Source organism: Terrapene carolina, unplaced genomic scaffold (genome assembly GCF_002925995.2).
Source record: "Terrapene carolina triunguis isolate 2854851 unplaced genomic scaffold, T_m_triunguis-2.0 Scaffold42, whole genome shotgun sequence".
NCBI classification, from domain to species: domain Eukaryota; kingdom Metazoa; phylum Chordata; order Testudines; family Emydidae; genus Terrapene; species Terrapene triunguis.
In genome coordinates, this window is record NW_020664393.1 from 9,068,704 (window position 1) to 9,086,734 (window position 18,031).

Genomic DNA, 18,031 nt, shown 5'->3' on the forward strand with positions numbered 1-18,031 from the left:
GTACGCAGTGACCACAGCCGGTCATGCTGACCAATGTCTCATTGTTTCGTTGTATTCCCCCATGTGTCTATATCCATTTGTTGTCTCTTATATTTAAATTGAATGCTCTTTGGGACGGGGGCCATCTTTTTGTTCTGTGTTTGTACAGCACCTGGCACAGCAAGGTCCTGGTTCATGACTAGGGCCCTTAGGCTCTATGGTAAGACAAACAAATAATCATAAATCATTTGTATGGTGCATTGTTAAAAAAGGTGAAAGTGGTGTTATAGTGGTATTTTTTTGACTTACTGTTTATACATCTAATTACAGTATTTTAAATAAACTTGTAGTGTTCTGGAATATTTTTAGCTAGGAAGCCAAATTAGGGATTGTGTTCTGGTCTGGTCATGTTGCTATGAATGGGATGTGTTTTAGAATATTGTCTTTAATCCCTGGAAGCCTGATACTGAAAGGTGTTCCATTTGCTCTATATTCTCTTTCCATTAAGGGCTAGATTGTGTTAACCAGCTCCATTATTAAAAGTGGAACTTCAGATTCTGGAAACAATTATGCAGATGAATAACTTTAGGCACACACATAAGTGGCCCAACTGAGTTCATGTGAGTAAAATTACTTATGTGCTTCAGTGTTTGCAGGTTCAGGCCATCACTCTTATACGAGTCCCATTGATTTCGGTTGGTGTACTCTAAGTGAAATGTGCTCCTCAGAGAATGCAGACTCTGGCCCTGACTGTGGACACTGGTTTGGGTACTTGTTTGTAGACATAACATTTTTAAATAGAAAATATCATTGAAGCATTTGTTTTGAGATGGTGGGGGAATACTTGCCTAGATTTGTTTTGGAAGCAGGTCTTAAAAAAAGGCCAAGTAAAATGTACTATATTCCTTTATAATGGTGAAGCTTGTCTGAGTATAGTAGCTCCTTAATTTTTGTATATAAGACATGACTGATTTTGGTAGTTATTCTGGAAGATGAGTTTTGCAACCAAAAGATATTTTAAGAGTTCCCAGAAGTGCTGTTGGGTCAAGGCATGATGGTATTCTGAAATTACCTGCTAAAACAACATTCTCTAGTTAGGCTTAAATTACTCTAAAGTTAATTGTCCAGTGATGATGATAGGAAGTGAGTATACTGAAACCTTTTCTGTAATGACAGTACTGTAATGTCTTTTATAGAAAGGAAGCAAATCTAAAATTAGCTACAAATAATGAAGGGTAGAGTTTTCTTTTTCCAGAATGAGACAGCTTTGAACATACAGAAAAGGAATCATGATTAGAGGTAAGATTTTGTGTGTAACAGTCATCTTAATTATAGCAAGGTAGCAACATTCCAAAGTCATTAAGTCTCTCGCTTTGTCTGCTCAGATGTTATATACATGAGCAAGGGAGGACCATGCAATTAGTGAAGAATTCAGTTGAATGTAGAAATAACTCAGAGATATAACAGAAGGATCACACAGAATAAGTAGAAAAGTGTGTGGTTGCAGTGCAACTGTATTCAGCAGCACGATGTTCTGATTTTGGAAAATTAGAAGCTTTTACAGATGGAAAACTAACCATATGGATCCCAAAGCAATTGGAAAGTTGATGGGCTAGATCATATTCTGAGAGATCTCTTCCTGTCTGCATATTGGGGTAATGCCACCTCCCTGGCATGACTTCAATGGGAGCTGTAGGCTCTTGTCATTTCTGAAAAGCTGGCCATTTAGGTGTCTAAATATGGATCTGGGTGCTTTAATTTTAGGCATCTGGGATTGAAAATTTTGCCTTTAACATTTAGAAAATGACATCTTGGCATTTAGCTATGTTAACTAGATAATAGCTGCTATCCTAAGGTTTTGGATAGCAGCTGTGAAGGGAAGGTTGTGTTTCCTGGTTGTTATGAAACAGAACCAGGTCATGAATTTAGAGTGGTCAAGTCTTGACCAATCTTGTGTCCAAGTTGGCTGGAGAGCCCGGTGCCAATCCGGACATGACCTGCCCTTCTGCTGCCCAACTTCCAACACTTCGTGGGTGAGGGGGATATAATAGGAGCACAGAGCAGCTCTGGGAATGGAGCTGGCAGGCAAGAGTAGATAGTAGGCAGTAATCAGCTTGCCTGGTGGAGAGCTATTTCAGTTCTCTTGAGGAGTTTTGGGGGAGCTGGAGAGGTGTTCAGGTATTTGAAGGGCAGGAAGGGAGCAAGTGAGGCTGAAAATGACTTAACTAATATGTGTACAGAACTCTGAAGATGTCAAGTGTTATACTGTCCAAGAAGGGCTTAGAATAGCACCTTAATACCCTGGTGACAAGTAACCGACTCTTGGAGATAAGCTTCCATATCACAGCCATGTATTAAAAAAGACGACGATGATGAAGAATTTATTTCCTAGGGCCAAATTCAGCCCTTGGATACATGCACAGTGATCTTTCTTTTTGTGACTTCAAGTTTTTGGTACTGTCATAACTATAAAGGGAAGGGTAACAGCTCTCCTGTGTACAGTACTATAAAATCCCTCCTGGCCATAGACTCCAAAATCCTTTTACCTGTAAAGGGTTAAGAAGCTCGGGTAACCTGGCTGACACCTGACCCAAAGGACCAATAAGGGGACAAGATACTTTCAAATCGGGGGTGGGGAGGGGAGGCTTTTGTTTGTGCTCTTTGTTTAGGGGTTGTTCGCTCTTGGGACTGAGAGGGACCAGACATCAATCCAGGTTCTCCACATCTTTCTAAACAAGTCTCTCATATTTCAAACTTGTAAGTAAACAGCCAGGCAAGGCGTGTTAGTTTTCCTTTGTTTTCTCAACTTGTAAATGTACCTTTTACTAGAGTATTTATCTTTGTTTGCTGTACTTTGAACCTAAGACTAGAGGGGGGTACTCTGAGCTCTTTAAGTTTGATTACCCTGTAAAGTTATTTTCCATACTGATTTTACAGAGATGATTTTTACCTTTTTTCTTTAATTAAAAGCCTTCTTTTTAAGAACCTGATTGATTTTTCCTTGTTTTAGATTCAAGGGGTTTGGATCTGTATTCACCAGGGAATTGGTGAAAGGTTTCTCAAGGCTTCCCAGGGAAGGGAATTAGCTTTGGGAATGGTGGCAGTGGACCAGATCTAAGCTGGTAGTTAAGCTTAGAAGTTTTCATGCAGGCCTCCACATTTGTACCCTAAAGTTCAAAGTGGGGAAGCAGCCTTGACAGGTACCAATAGTTGTCTGTCTCTCCATCTAGAATCTGAACTGATGTATTTGGAATGACACACCTTGGGAGTGAGGAGAAGTACTAGAACAGCATTTTCTGCTCCTCTCTATCAGAATCTTTAGATAAGAAATCAATAGGAACACAGTTGTTTTGATGTTCAGGTCAGTTACAGTTCATGATCTAGAAAAGCTACTGTGATTAATGTTTGTTTTGTTTTTGTTTCTTGAGAGAGTGAGAAGCATGAGCCTCTGTTTTTATAGTTTGACTAAGTGAGAGAATAAATCAGAGGGGATAAGTGTGTCAAAACTGATTTCTTTTGTTGCTAATTCAACATGCAGAAACAAAAAGATCCAAAAGTATCTATAGTTGAAAGTTGTAAAAGATGCCTTCTGGCTTTGTACTCTAAATTTACAGCTACTCATTACATGGATGCTTACTAAAGTTTGTGGAGTTCCATAAGTGGAAATAACTTCCACTTCTAAAGCTGCAATTCTTGTTCATGCTCTTTCTTCTGAAACTTGCAACTGGATGTAGTGATTGAAATAGCAGCAGATCATTTTAGCAGTGTCATTAAACTCTTAATGTTAGCTGTACTAGCAGAGAAGTTATTTTCTATTACTATATATGTACACTGAAAAATGGGTATATTGAAAGTTGTTATCGTATAGGGCATGTACGGTGATCCATTTACAGATCTAATATACCTCTTCACAAGCTCTTAAAAGGTGGGCTATGCAGAAATTTTGCTTCTCAGTACTTCAGTCTCTCTCTCTCTCTCTCTCTCTCTCTCTGTGTGATTACAATTTTCAAAAGCAGCTAAGTGAATTACGAGTTTAAGTCCCATTTTAAGTGGGTTTTTTTTTTTTTTAATGAGACTTAAGCACCCAAGGCCTGGTCTACACTATAAAGTTAGGTCAATGTAAGCAGCCCGGTGTTGATCTATTGTGCTTGTGTCTGTACTTTAATTTGTCTCCCACTGATGTAAGTGTTTGTTACACCGACATAGTAACACCAGCTCCCTGAGTGGGGTTGAGCTATGGTCGATGTATGGAGGTCAATGCCGTACGAGTGTAGACGCTGTGTTACCTATGTTGACCCTAACAGTCCCCCAGAAGCTGTCCCACAAAGCCGGACACTAACCACTCTGGTCACAATTGTTAACTCCACTGCTTAGGAACCACATGGAACCGGAAGACCTCTCCCACCCCCTTTTAAAGCCCTTGTGAATTTTTGAAATGCCTCTTCCTGATTGTCCAAATTGGTGAACACACCTCTATCTGCTCTCTGATGTGGGCAGTTGTCCAGCTGACTATGCCAGCTACATGCTTCCGATACTCCAGGCAGGAGACATTGGGTCTCCTGGGTCTGTGGGGAGAAGAGGCTGTGCTGACACAGCTCCAAACCAGGAGTAAAAACATTAACATCTACAAGCAGATTGCTTGGGGGATGCAGGAAAAGGGGTGTGACAGACCAGCAGCAGTGTCACAGGAAAGCCACAATGCTGTGGCAAGCACACCATAAGCATACCAGGGAGACCAATGATTGATTTGGTGCGGAGCTGCAGATCTGCCACTTTTACAAAGAGCTGCATGCTGCACTTGGTGGAGACCCCACTGCCACTCGCACGCCACTGTGGATACCTCTGAGGAGCCAGAGTCACAGACCCCTGCCACGAAGAGCAAAGAGGAGGAGGTGGATGAGAAAGAGGAAGGAGAAGTACAGCAGACAGGCGACTGGAGGGTCCAGCTGTGCTGTGAGCCAGGGCCTGTTTTTGATTCCAGCCATTCCTACCCGTCAAGAACGGGTGAGCCCAATGCAGGAGAAGGAATCTAGGGTAAGTGTGTAAATAAATGTCCCATTACCGTAATGGCACCTCCAACTAAGCCGGACACATCTGTCGACTTTTAATTTACTCGAACTACAAGAGATAATGGTACAACCACGAGAGGTAGAGTTGCTATCTGCTTTTCATTCCCCTCTATATTTAGGCTGGGGTGGGGAGCTGTGGAGCAGTTTATGTACACAGGGATGTCTCTTGAATCTTCCTGAGAGATCTTAAGAAACTTCCCTGGAGGTACAGTGCAATCCTCTCTCAAAAAGATTTATTTCTTCTTCTGCACGAGGACGCTTTTCCACACCAGGCAGCGATAACTTTGGCAGGTCCCATTGCCGTAAACAGCGGTGGGTGACTTCAGGATGCTATCAACAACTATGCTCTCCCTGCCTTTGTTACCCTCAGGAGAGATCGATCTGCTAAAGCCATTACAACCTGTGGAAAATGATGCCAGTATTCAGTGCCCTATACTCATAGTTTTAGGCAACTAGGCAATTCCATACTCATTTTCCCCTCACCCATAGAGGATCAAGCTCCTCATGGTTTGAGCTGAGAATGACACCAGGCACAAGCACTCCAAAGCAAAAAGTTCAATAAGCTTGTCTTGTTCAACACTTTAGGGGAGCAGGGTGGGGGTGGCAATAGTACCTCCTGTGCATTTTATCAGTAGCTTCAGCCATTGCTGCCTTGAGCAGTACCTCTTCCATACCAGCAGAATGACACACCTAGATAAAGAGGAGAAAAGAGAGGACGCGGGAGGAAATGCTTGCAGGATCTCGCAGAACTAGTTCTGCACCAGAGCTTGGACAGAGGGCCTGGAGGGTGAATATTGCAGACTAATATGGAGAAGGAAAGAGCAGACAGGAGAAAGGGGGACGGAGATGCACCAGGACATAACAGAGCTTCTACGTAAGCAAACTCAGATGCTGCAGACTCTTGTGGACCTCCAGGTTCAACAGTCCCAGGCTTGACTCCAACTGCAGTCTGTAGAGAACTGAAGCATAGCACCTCCCTACATCTACACCTCTCAGCATTCCTCATGCCTCAGGACCTGCACGTCTACCCCTACCACTCCACACTGGGAGAAAGTATGGACAACCAGAGCTTCACCTACACTGACCTGTGAGAGCCTGGGCTGATGTATGTGTAGCTACAATGGACATTAGTGCTCCTTCCTCTTGTTTGTTTTTTTTGTTAAGGTTCCTAACATTTTTTTAAGTTAATGTGTATTTACTTTCAAGTTCTGCAGATTATTTTTTGGACTTGTTTTTCATAAATGAAAACAACTTTTTTTTTTTTTTTTTTTTTCATCTTTAGTTTACAACACATAGTGTATAATGCCTGCTGGCAGTAGTAAGTAAGTAGTGGTCTTGTACACTCTTACAAACCATAGGATCAGTGCTAAACAATGTAGTCATCATAAATGTACAGCAAGTGCCCCAGCATTAATAGGTGCACTATCAGTGATTTAGGCACAGTTGTGCAGCAAGCATCACACAATTACTAACAAGCCCCCAAACTGCCACTCCAAGTTGAGCACAGTACACCACAGCACATTTCTGTGGCTGACTCACTGTAAATGTTTTTTCAAAGCCTCCCTAAGCCATTGAGCTCATCTGATAGCCCTTGAGTCTAGCTATTCAAACTCAGCAAACAGCCAGTCCACTCCCTCCTCCACCCCTGTGGCCAATTTCCTCCTTTGCTTCAGAAATATTATGCAGGACACCACAACAGCTAATAACCACTAGGATTTTTTTTTTTTTTTTTTTTTGCACAGAGATCCAATCTGGTGATAAACAACCCCAGCATCCTCTCAATCTACCAAAGCACATTCAATTGTCATTCTGCACCTGCTGAGCCTGTAGCTGAATCTTCATGCTGTTGAGTTGGCTGGTGTACGGCTTCATGAGCTGGGGAAGTAATGGATAGGCTGGATCCCGCAGGATCACTATTTGCATTTCAAGATTGTCCATGTTAATCTGCTGGTTGGAAAAGAAGGTCCCTGCTTGTAGCTTTCTGAAAAGTCCTGTGTTCTTAAAGATGTGAGTGTCATGCACCTTCCCTGACCAGCCTGTATTGATGTCAGTGAAGCATCTCAGGTGATCCACCACCACCACTTGCTTTACCATGCAAAAGTAGCCCTTTCTGTTCGATGGACTCTGTGGCAAGGTGCTCTGGGGCCAAAATGGGGATAGTGCATGCCATCTGTTGCTCCACCACAGTTCAGGAACTCCATTGCTGCACTGTGTCTTGCATATAGCAGGAGAAAATTAATGTACACTTGCATGACAGTGGCCCTCGCAGTGGATTATTCCACTCCAGAATGACTTCCCAGTGACTGGTGGCAAACCAGTGTTGCCAGTTTCCACAGTGTGATCGCCACTCACTTCTTCACTGTTGGTGCAGCTCTGTTTGGTGTTCCTGTGTTGAAAGAATGGGGCAAGATTGGTGTACAACTCCAGAAATATGGCTTTGCCCATCTGAAAGTTCTGTAGCCACTGCTCATCATCCCAAACCTGCATTACAATGTGATTCCCACCAGTCAGTGCTTGTTTCTTGAGCCTACAAGTGGTGCTCCACTGTTTGCCACTGCTCTGTGAACACCACCAACAACCTTGATTTGGTTCTCACTATGTCCCAAGGCAAACTGACCATGAGGAAATGGTCATGTTGCCTGTAGTACTTGTTATGGCTTTGCAAATACCAGAGATGGTGCCTCCTGCACTTGCAATGCTTATGACAATAGTGCAAAACTGTGACAGTCCTGTGTGGGTTTGTGGGAAATTGAAAATAGGCGTGAAAATTCCGGGATAGAGATATTATGGGAGGGAGAACATTGGATTATGGGAAATTGATCCTTTGCTCCCTGTCACCCCTGTGTGACTCATTTCTGTCCCCCCATGTGTTGTCAAAACTGCCCAAAAGACAGTGTGTTGAATGCTGGCAGGTTGCACACTGAGATACCTACCCATGGTGCACTGCACTATTCATTGACACAAGCACTCCTGCAGGGCCGGATTAACTCTCGTGGGCCTGGGGCTATTAGATTTTGTGGGGCCCCTGTATATAAGTCTTTCTTTTCTAATTTAAAACAAAATGATCACAATTATGGCATTGAGGCTATTAACACTATACTAAACTTGCCTTTTAATTAATATAAAGCTATTCTGGGGTTACATTTCAGTCTTAAAACATGTAGAATATAGTTAATTCAAAATAGCTTACTTCTTACCTTAGAACAGCTGTTGTATTAGTTTCTTTCTGGGAGGATGTCTGGTGCAGGAGGGGATTCTGACCTGGGGCAGGGGGTTGGGGTGCAGGAGGATGTCTGGTGCAGGAGGGGATTCTGACCTGGGGCAGGAAGTTGGGGTGCAGGAGGGGGTGTGGGCTCCAGGAGGGAGTCTGGTGCAGGAGGGGATTCTGACCTGGGGCAGGGGGTTGGGGTGCAGGCAGGGGTGTGTGCTCCCGTGCCTGCAAGCGCCACCCCCACAGCTCTCATTGGCTGATTCACAGCTATGGGAGCTGCGGGGAAAGTGAGTGGAGACGCCTTCCCCCCGCCAGGGGCCGCAGAGACGTGCCAGCAGCTGGCTGCTTTCTGGAGCGGCGTAGGGCCAAGGCATGCAGGCAGCCTGCCTGAGCCCTGCTGTGCTGGGGCCCCCCCTTAGCCCGGGGCCCTGGGCTGCAGCCCCTACAGTCCCTGAGTTAATCCAGCCCTGCACTCCTTGTGAGTACACGTGGTGCTGACACAAGGAGCTAAGTATGCATATGCACAAACGATATGCTAAATGTGGGGGCTCTATGCTGACTTAACTTGCTTTGGCAAAACTTTGTAATATAGACTTGGTCACTTTTGGAAAATGGGACTTAAACTAGTTCATTTGGGTTGTTTTGAAAAATTTACCCAATATCAGGAATTCTGATCTTTACTTATACTTGGTTACTGTGTTTTTGTCTTGGGGTGGCAGTGGATGTTCAAGAATGACCTTTAGTGTGCAATTGCTGACATGGAATTCTTAGTTAAGACACTTGAACAATGCATTGATTCTTTTAGCATAATCCTTATCTTTAACTACACTGTAGCATAGATCATACACACTGTAACTGTGGAGAAGTAATGTCATTTTGGCATCTTGCAAAATGGCTGAGTGTAGTCAATGCGCTCCCTAAAGCTTTCATTATCATGAACAGACATGTTAAGAAGTCAAAGGTATTTGTTTGTACAATTATCTTCTTAATCTCAAGTGTCACCAGGTGAATACTGGCATAGTATCCTTTGAGACATTTCAAAGACTGTTGGTTACTTGCAATTTCTTGTGGGAGGGGGAGGAAAGCACGAAGACTGGTTGAAGGACAAGATTTAGTGTCTCTCACCCCCATCCTCACTCCTTTCAGAAAAAAAAGTAACCAAAATATTTTCCCACTCTCTTCTTCTCAGCTCACATTCTTTTCCGGGACCTGGTTGAATGTCTAAAATTCTGGAAGAATTAATTAGCTGGGTTAATTTCTTTGTGTGGTACTTCCTTTCCATGTTACAGGCCATGGCAGAGAAGCTAAATGAATTATTTGAATCGTTCCTCACTGCGGGGGGGGAGGGGGGAGAGAGAGAGAGAGCTCTGATGTACCTATTCTTTTTTGGCAACAGATCTGAAGTTCTGTCACACATTGTGTCAATAGAAGAGAGGTTTTAGAACAAATTGATAAATTAAACAGTAATAAGCCACCAGGACAAGATGGTATTCACCCAAGAGTTCTGAAGGAACTCAGCTATGAAATTGCAGAACTACTAACTGTAGTGTGTAACCCATAGCTGAAACAAGCCTCTGTACTGAATGTTTGGAAGGTAGCCTATGTAATACCAATTTTTAAAAAGGGCTCTAGAGGTAATCCTGCCATTTACAGGCCAGTAAGCCTGATTTCAGTACTGAGCAATTTGGTAGAAACTTTAGAAAAGAACAGAATTATCAGATCCATAGATAAACATGATTTGTTGGGGATGAGTCAACATGATGTTTGTAAAGGGAAGTCATGCCTCACCAATCTATTAAAATTCTTGGAGGGGGTCAACAAGCATGTGAATAAGGTTGATCCTGTCAATATAGTGTACCTGGATTTTCAGAAAGCCTTTGTCAAGGTTCCTCACCAAAGGTTCTTAAGGAAACTAAGTAGTCATGCCATAAGAGGGAAGGTCATCTCATGAATCAGTAACTGGTTAAAAGGTAGGAAACAAAGATTAGGAACAAATGGTCAATTTTCACAATGGAGAGTGGTAAACAGTGAGGTCTTCCAAGGATCTGTACTGGGACCTGTGCTGTTCTGGAAAAGGGGTTGAAGAGTGAAGTAGCAAAATTTGCAGATATAAAATTATTCAATAAGGTTGAGCCCAAAGCTGACTGAAGAGCTACAAAAGGATCTCACAAAACTGGGTGACTGGGCAATAAAATGGCAGATAAAATTCAATATGGATAAGTGCAAAGTAATGCACATTGGGGGGGGGGGGAAATAATCCCAACTACACCTACATAATGAAGGGTACTAAATTAGCTTAGAGTCATCGATATTTCTCTAAAAATTTCAGCTCAATGCGCAGCAACCATAAAAAAGGCTAGCAAAGTTAAGGACTATTAGGAAAGGGATAGATAAAACAGAAAATACCATAATGCCACTGTATGAATACAGTATCCTTTCTTCTTCTCATGATAGGGCTCTTAACATGTTGTTTGTAATAGCATTTAAAAAACTGTATTAAAATTAAATCAGATTATAAAATTTACTGTAGCCTCACTTTTCTAACAGTTACGTCTAGCCTTATTTAAAGGGTGAAATCCTGACCTCGGTGAAGTCAATGGGAATTTTGGCATTGACTTCAGTGGGGTTAGGATTTCACCCAAAATGTCACAAAATTCCCTAATCCTGCCAGCCTCTCTCCTCCTAACTTCACAAACAGTTCCCCTCCTCTTTGTAATAAAATGAAAGGCCCAGTACTTTGATAATGTCCTCAATTTTTTTTAAATTACAGTTACAGTCATCCAGGCAGGGAACAGAACCAACACCACCCTGTGGTTTAGGTGACAAATTGCATGGTGTTAATAACATCTGATTAGAGAATACAAGCACTGAACTTGGTTTTACATAAGCTGAAATTTGTTTACAAAAGTGTCTGATTTGTATGAATGTGATCACTTATAATTCTTCAAAGTCTGTTAATGAACTATGAACAGAAAAGATGCTGAAATTCATGCACTAACTTGTTTGCTACAAATTGTCTGGCCAGCTGTACTAGTGAATGTGACAGTCTGAAGAATATTTACTGATATCAGTTTTGACACTTTGCATCTTTGTTTGAGTCATTTTAAAGCCAAGACTTTTAAACCTGATCAGTTGCAGTGGTTGATATGGACAGGTACTCAGAGGAGCACACAGAATAAGATTTTTATCCCCTACTAGATATCTTTATCCCCATTTCCTTCTCCAGTTTTCTCTCTCTTTAGAAAACTACATGATAATCAGAGAGTAAGGTGTTGCATAATGTTTGTGGATGGGAAATCTCCCTTCATTTTCTTTTAATGCTTCTCTGATAAGAAATATTGGATTTAATGTCTATTTTTCTTTTAATTATTTTATTATCCACCAAAGAGGGTGTTTGGCAGGCTTTGGTAAACAGAAAAATAACAAAATGAGCTGGAAAACTTGAATAAATATAAATAAATACTTGAAAACAACAGCTTAAAGCTTTTGATCCTTGGATGACCCATTGATTGTTTCCATTTTTCACTCCTGTGTGAAAGTGTGTGTTGCAGCAGGTAGGGGAAAAAATAAAAATGGCAGAGCAAGAGAGGAAAACTGGGTTTGGGGACTAGACTGAAATAGCACTACATTCCTTTGTGCTTTACATGGGGCCAATGTTTGTTCCTAATTCAAACACGGAACATTAGGCCAAATTCTTCTCTTAGGCCATGCAACCCATTGACTTGAATAGGCTTGAAAGAGTTTTAGTAAGGATAGAATTTGGCCTTTAGATTTCTAAAGCATCAGGTATGCTTATGGTGCTCAATAGAAACTTCAGGCCAAAATCTGATTCTTGTCCTCTCTGCAGCTTGGAGCCTTTAGCACTGCTATGGTCTCAGAAAAGGTAGTGAAACCTTTGGAGGCAGCAGCTGTGGAGAGCTTCTGTGACTACACAGCCCTGCACCTGCACTCTCCCCCAGGTGTGAAGTCCATGGCTAGGCCTCTCTCCCATCCTCAGCCATATAGTCAAAAACACAATATATAAGGTATGCGTTTGGATGCTGCTACAATTAGCATATAATCAATACAAAATCTGAACAGATGCCTGTGGCACTGTGGAGTAAATGGAGGAAAGCTGACTTTTTTTTTTTCTCTCCCCGACTGCCCAAAGTTGGAGACAGGTTGGGCTGGCTGGTCCCCAGCCTATAGCTCTGAAATGATGCTGTCAGCTGGGGACCGTGAACACACTGGCCAGCTTTACCTTGCCCCACTATCTGCAGGATTATCAAGAGAAGGAGAGCTCAAAATCCCTGTGTCCCCTATAGCTCCCCCCTATACATAGATAACTCCTCACTACTTGGCACTGAATGAATAGCCTACGGGTTATCCTGAAGTCCCATCTCTAATCCTTGCATGGGGACATGGAAGCGCAGAATCTAAGAGGCCGAATGAGTTTTCTTTGCCCCCTTTATGAGCTGCATGATTCCCAGTGCAAGGCAGCTGCTACACGCCCACTTTCTGTGGTGGTGGTGTTTGGGTTTTTGTTGTTGTTTGGGATTTTTTTGGATCTGAGGACTCGTATCTCTGAACCACCAGACAGTGGGTGGCAGTAAATGGCACAAATGTTAACTTTCCCACTATAATTCAAACCCCAAAAAATCCCAGATCTGAACTCTGGCAAACGCAAAATATATCCACAAACAGAGAAATCAGGCCTCATTGCTTCTGCAAATTTGCTCCTGCGTGGTAAGGCTGGCATTGTAGTAATTCTGTTGGCTATTGTGAGACATTGATCTTGTATGCTAAAAAGGGAGAACAGGATGACAGACTGAATACTTCTGCAGTTGTTCTCTGAATTTCTCAGGGACTTGATGGTTATCACCTTTAGACCTTGTGAATTTTGTAGGTAACTAACTAATAAAGAAATAATAAATATTGTGTGCAGCTAAAGTTCAGGGTAGTTTAGATGAAAACTGGAAATGGGCCTGTAACAAACTGTAACTGAATTTTAAATGAGTATAGGACTATTATAACACAATATTGATGTCTTGAATCTTAAATTCTATATTAAGGTCATGGGAATGGCTTAGTGTTTTATGAGCCTTTGTAGTCTTAGCAGCACCAACTCTTTAATCTTAACTTTGCCTCAAGCTAAAATAAATCTTAATGTTGTAAACTGTATGGTAACATAACTGCCTTGTTCAGTTGTGTTCTTTTTTTTTTTTTTTTTTTTTTTTTTTCTCTAAATGTCACTAATGTCTAGCTGTGGCAAAACAAAAAGGGAAAATCTTACTCTTTCCATTGAAATGGCAAACGGGAACTATTGTAGGATCGTAGAGTGAACCGAATCTTTATTTTTTGAACATTTTAACCCTAGAATTTTGAGCTTCCTCAGTGATTTTTGGTGGTGCATAACTGAGCAAGATTACAAGACATTTAAACAATTAATTGCAAGCTTTTGGCCTTTTTGTTTTCTCTATTCATGCCAGCAATTAAGTTCCAATATTTGTCGCTGGACATAGTGCTACTAGTGTTGCTGTCCATGTTGTTTGTTCTAAAGATGATTGAATAATGTATAGCATCAATATTATCAAGAACAAAACCAGACTGTTGGATTCTAATTTAAAACTGAAATAGAAAATTATATTTCCATGGGATTAGAAATATTCAATTGTATATGTTAAATTTATACAGTATTTAACTATTCACATACATAAAAATACATAACCTATAAATTAAAACTCCATCTTTACCAATATATGGTATATTTTTCAATCCCCCTATCCCATTTTACCCCCTCCACTCTTCTCCACCCAATCAGGGTGGGGAATAAAAACAGGAGGAGGACAAAAGTAAAGGAAAAACAAAACAAACTCCACTCCAATTGCACCTGGTTGTTTTATATTTAAAGTCTATTTAGTACCAGATCAGCCTTTATATGGGGGCGGGGGGGAGAGAGGAGGGAGTGTGAGAAGGAATCAAGAGGGACCAGGAAACTCCCAGGTTCTACTCAATAAGTTTTCTACATTTATTCTCTTTAGTAGAAATGTAATATTGAATGTAGATTTGGCTGTTGGTGAAGCCTCCAAACTCATGGATTGGCACCCCCTTATCTCCAGCTTTTTTGGAGCTATCCTGAGAGAATACGCCTCTTCTGAAAGCATTAATTTTTGCTGTGCTATCCACCAAGCTACCTGTGGGATAAGAAAGGGACGGTGCTGCAGAGAGACGCTGGTCTACCTCAAAGTTTTTTCAGATCTCTTGGTTAGAGTCCATATGATCCTGGTGACTTGTTGATATGTTTCTTTCAGTTTATTCCAGTACCACCTCTTTTGATGTTTCAATCTTTTTCAGTACTCTATTACCTGAAAAGGATGGGTCTGGGTTTTGTGTATCTTCCCAAATCTTTAGTGGTGAAGACTGTAGAGAAGCTGATTCAAATAAATTTATTCAACATCCTTAAGCTCTTTAATTGCACCCTTTGCTCCTTTGTAGTCCAGCAGACCCACTGAGTCTCTCATGTGGCTGTTGATTCTGGTATGCTTAAAGGAAATTCTTTTTCTTATCTTTAGTCATTTGTCGTTAATACCTCTTAGACCTCCTTGTTTCTGTATTGCATTTCAAATGCCATAGTTTATCCTTTTTAAAAATTGACTTCACTAGGGTTGGAGTTCCATTTTTCTGATGAATGCCTGATTGGCTCTAATAACCTCTTAAACATTGCCGTTTAACCATTCTGAGTCTGTCCTTTTTTGTTTATGGACAAGAATGTTGTATTAGTCATGGATAAGAATACAGTTTGTCATGGAGGTCACAGATTCCTTTAATGGACTTCTGTGACTGCTTTGGCTTCAACTTCAGCTGCGTGGTGGAGCTGTCAGCCTGCCTGCCCTCTTCAGGCTTCAGCCTCCCATGGACAGGTTGCCGGCTTCTATGCATTTTTGTTTATTGCCCACGACCTGCCTGTGACTTTTACTAAAATTACTCATGACAAAATCTTAGCCTTAATCATCGATAAATAGCCTCTTTGAGTCCATGGATTTTCATTTCCTTTTTTCCTTTTTTAAAATCTCTATCTAAAGCATAGCATTACAGTGCTAATTGTGGTATGAGCCCTCCCCCCAAAAGTTGATCTTAATTACAGAATAGTGAGCTCACTATCACTGAATGGCTGAATTATAGGTATTTGTCAACCCAATCCATGTGTTATTCTTAGAACTAAATAGAGCATAGCCTCTCTTGTGTGCTCTAGGACTAGCTGTTCCAAGAAACTAGCATTTAAGGCAATGTTTCCCAATGTCCTGCCGGCCACCCCCACACCCCTGGAGGGCATGAAGGACTAGCAGGGGAAGTGTGTGTGTGTGTGTGTGTGTGTGTGGATAGACTACTGGAGTCTCACTTTTTGTCTAAATGAAAACTGAGTCTCTAGCTATTGTTGTGTAGAAAACCTTCCAAATGTGAAGGAAGTGTAATTGATGCAGAGATGTCAAGTATCAGGGGGTAGCCGTGTTAGTCTGTATCTACAAAAACAACAAGGAGTCTGGTGCCACCAGACTCCTTGTGATGCAGAGATGTCTGTCTGCAGAGCTCAGAGCTATTCTTTCAGGGTGTGAACTTCCCAATTCATTAAAATGGAGGCTGATTGGCTAAACTTCCATGCATCAGGCTACTGTGTTTTGGAGCCCTCCTCACTGGACATCTATGTGCTCTAACTTTCCATGGGTCTCAGCAGCCTGCATCAGTGTTTCTCCCCTTGGCCTCTTTGACACAGCTCTTGAACATGGGCATTCTGACTGTCACCACTTCATGGAAATAGGTCCACAGAGCCAAATTGCTTAGGCCCCTAGAACCAGTACTGACTCCCCCATAGCCTAAGTGCACCCTTTCCCAGAGCCCCTACCTTGTGAGTACTGTGGGTTTAACTCTTCAGGGGCATGGGATAGTGAAAGCAAACAGACAGGCTTTGAACAGGATTCTAAACCAAATTACTCTTTACTTTGATAGCACAGAAAATACAGAGCTCCAGACAAAAATAATGAAATACCAACATGTATTTCCTTGCCTCAGTATCCTCACCATTCAGGAGAGTCCTCTGGGCTTGTGCAGAATCCCCTGGCTGCACATTGCTTATTTTCTGAATCCTTGAGTCTCTCTCTCTCTCTCTTGTCTGCAGATAGCTTGCTTTGACCTGGACTGATTCTGCAGTTAAATAAGACATCAGACTACAAAGCACACCTTCTCTTCTGCCCAGTGCTTTCTGTTTGTCTCTTGAATTTGTCTCACCACCAACACCTAATTCCTTTATTCTGCTGTTGGGGAATTTTCCACTTCCCCCTTTCTAACAAAGTTGAAGGAACTAGTTCTCCTAGTTTCAGATAACCCATTGTCCCAAGGCGATTCCACTGGAACAGGTGACTATTAAGGTCCAATGACAGACTACTGTTCCTGATCTGGCAGAGACATGCTACAACCATGACAGAAAATGGTGGATTCCACATACACTGGCATTCAAAAATATACCAATTTCTTATCAACCAGAATTCATCAATTTTACATAGATTCCCCAAATTGCTACAGTTGTTGCTGTTGATACTCTAAATGTCAAAATTAATTATTTCACTGCTCAGAGAATGTCAGAAAACATGATGATGATATTGACATGAACTGTGACCGTATAGATCATTGTTGCAACCAGGGTCCTATGATTGCACCAGGTCTTGTACAGAGGAGGTCCAGTGGGGTGTCTTTGGAAAGGTTGTAATTTGCTGGTTATGATTATGCTGTCTGTGTGTATCATTTTTGTATTTGAAGTTATGAATATTGGCTATGTACTTGTATCTCAATGTGTTTGATTCTAAGTAGCCTCAGTGAAGCATTTGGTCAGCTTCTTGAGACAGGACTATTCTCAGTAAGTGCCCAATCAAGAAACACTTAACTGACAATGGACTTTGGGAGATGCCAATCCACATCTGAGCTTTCCTGGTAACGTTCAAACTAACATGTAAACAATGGTGTCGGCCTGCAAAAAGCTGAATCATTCATGGACATGTGATTTGCCCCGGTGGCTACAAACTCCATCTTGTTGCTGTGATTTTGCACCGGAGAACAAAGCGGTTTCCGCCCACAAGAGAGAATATAAAAGGCCCTGGAAACCCCTCCATTTTGTCTTCAGCTGGCTCAAGAGATGGCCTCTCCACCCCCAAGAGACGCCTGAAAGAAACTGGAACAAAGGACAGTAACTACGGGGGTGTGAGTGATTGCTGGACCAAGACTAGGAAGGAGTCCAGTCTGTGAAAGAAGCATATTGGAACACCTGTTAATGAGATTTCATCTGTATTCCGTTTCCTACTGTATTAGGCTTAGACTTGCATGTTTTGTTTTATTTTGCTTGGTAACTTACTTTGTTCTGTCTGTTATTACTTGGAACCACTTAAATCCTATTTTTATATTTAATAAAATCACTTTTGCTTATCAATTAACTCAGAGTAAGTAATTAATACCTGGGGGAGCAAACAGCTGTGCATCTCTCTCTATCAGTGTTATAGAGGGCAAACAATTTATGAATTTACCCTGCATAAGCTTTATACAGAGTAAAACAGATTTATTTGGGGTTTGGATCCCATTGGGAGTCGGGTGTCTGGATGCTGGAGACAGGAGCACTTCTTAAGCTGTTTTCAGTTAAGTCTGCAGCTTTGGTTGACGTGATTCAGACCTGGGTCTGTGTTTGCAGCAGGCTAGTGGGTCTGGCTCAACAAGACAGGGTTCTGCAATCCCAAGCTGGCAGTGAAAACAT